The following is a 2,713-nucleotide window of genomic DNA, read 5'->3' as shown; positions in this document are numbered from 1 at the left end:
TATTAAGGAGATAAGTCGTATATTTAGGACATAAATGTTCAGACAAAGGAGTGATACCAGACCCGGAGAAAACAAAATGTGTTACAGCCATCCCAGTACCTAGAAATGTAAAAGACCTGCAATCATTTTTAGGTCTAATAAACTACTATAGAAAATTTATTCCACAAGCTGCTCATGTGTCATTACCATTGAACAAATTACTGAGGAAAGGAGAAAAGTTCGAATGGAATGAGAAATGTCAAAAAGCAATGGACCAGTTGAAAGTAGCAGTAACTAGTCCACCAGTTTTACAGTATCCGGATTTTTCAAAAGAATTTTTATTAATAACGGATGCTAGTAACGAAGCATTAGGGGCAGTACTATCCCAAGGAGAAGTTGGATCAGACTTACCCATTTACTTCGCAAGCCGTGCTCTCAGCAGTACTGAAAAAAGATACTCAACTATAGAGAAGGAATTACTTGCTATAGTATGGGCAACAAGAAATTTCAGATCATATTTGCTGGGAAGACATTTTAAAATATATACGGACCATAAGCCATTACGTGGAATTGCTAATCTAAAAGATCAAGACACGCGACTGGGAAGATTTCGTTTGAAGCTACTAGAATATGATTTCGAAATTTTTTATAAACCAGGAAAGACTAACAAAAATGCGGATGCTTTGAGTAGACTTCCAATAGCGGTTATAACAAGGGGTAAAGCAAAAGAGGCGGAACTTGCAAAAAACTCAAATACAATTTCAAATAAAAACCAAGAGGAGATAGAGGATTCGATAGCACATACACACGAAGATTTTGCAGTATACTTAACAAGTAAAAAAGACATTCAAGAAGTTTTGAAAAAATTTCATGATTCACCAATAGGAGGTCATAAAGGGGTAACTAAAACTTATTTCCGAATAAGAAAACAGTTCAAATGGGCAGGCATGCAAAAGCAAATAAAAGAATACATAACAGCTTGTCATAAATGCCAAAAGAACAAAAGCTCAAAAGTGGAAAGATTACCACTGATTCTAACTGACACGCCCCAAAGACCGTTTGATAAAGTATTCATGGATATAGTAGGTCCATTACCGACTACGGAAAGTGGGAATAAACTCATCTTGACTTTTCAAGATGATTTCTCAAAATATCTAATATGTACTGCGTTACCAGATGCAGAAGCCTCAACAGTGGCGAGAAAGTTTTTTAATGAAATTATCGCAAAGTTTAATATTCCTAAAGTTTTAATTACGGATAATGGAACGAATTTTATATCAAAGCTTTTTAAAGAAACATGTAAAATTCTGGGTATTAAAAAACTTCAAACTACACCCTACCATCCACAGGCAAACGGAGCTCTTGAACGTAGTCATAGACCTTTAGCAGAGTTCCTGAGGAATTTTGTGAAAGAAGATGGGTCAAATTGGGATGAGTGGTTACATCATGCAATGCATGTACATAATAACAATGCATACAACCACTAAGCAAACACCTACTAAAACGCTATTTGGTTTTGAATTCGAGATACCGATAAGTTTAAAGCGAAAACCAATTACAGTTTATAACTATGACGATTATTCCAAATTGTTAAAATATCAAATACAACGGTCATATGAATTAGTAAGAAAGAACCATAAAATAGCTAAAGAAAAAGCAAAAGAGTACTATGATAAGGGAACTAAAAATAGAATGTTCAAAATAGGGGAAAAAGTGTGGTTGAAAAACCCAAATAGAAAAAATAAATTTTCACCTATATGGGAAGGTCCTTTTCAAGTTACAGAAATACCTACTCCCGTAAACACGAAAATAATCATAAAGGGTAGAGAAAAGATTTTTCACAATAATCTTTTAAAACTACATAAGACATAGTTTGAACTAGCCCTAAGAATTATAGTACTCAACAATTTTTAAAGCTATTTTATTTTTTCTGCAGTTATTTTTCACTGGAATAGTATTGATAAATTCTGAATTGTATGTGGAGAAGATAGAAACAAATCTGGGATATACAGAAATCAACGTTGGAAAAACTGAAATCGTCAGTGAATACAATTACATTTTACACACAATAGACCCATATGAAATTGGACAGTTATTAGAAAGTTTTAAATATACAGTGAATAGAACAAATAAACATACAGGTTACAGAACATTGATAGATTCAGAGATTACTTTAACGGAAAATATGTTACATACCTTACTACCCCATAGAATGAAAAGAGGTTTAGTAAATGCAGGAGGACGTTTGTTTAATTGGGCATTTGGCACCTTAGACGACGAAGATAAAACTGCGATAGAGGGACACATTAAAATATTAGAATAAAATAATCATGATTTAATATCGGCTGAAAATCAACAAGTATTAATTAATGATAATTTCAATAAAACTATAGTGGGCCTTAGAGAGGTAATGAAACATGACAGAGAAGTAATCAGAAATAACGTGAGGCAGTTTGATGAAGTTCGTTTAGGGATAATAGAGGAAAGTATAGCGATTATGCAGCTTTTCTCTATAACAAGTTTAAGAAGGCAAGTAGAAAAAATTCAACAAAGTGTTGCAGCGGCTAAGTCAGGAATGATTCAACCGAACATTTTAAGTAGGGAAGAGATACAAAGATTTGATATTGACTTCCAAAAACTTAAACAAATAAAGTTAGGAACAGCCACGTTTAAACAAAGATCAATAGTGTTAGTAATAAAGGTGCCAGCAAAAACAATATGGGTAGAAAAAAGA

Source organism: Teleopsis dalmanni, chromosome 1, assembly GCF_002237135.1.
Source record: "Teleopsis dalmanni isolate 2A chromosome 1, ASM223713v2, whole genome shotgun sequence".
In the NCBI taxonomy this organism is placed as follows: Eukaryota; Metazoa; Arthropoda; class Insecta; order Diptera; family Diopsidae; genus Teleopsis; species Teleopsis dalmanni.
This window is presented reverse-complemented; position numbering follows the sequence as displayed.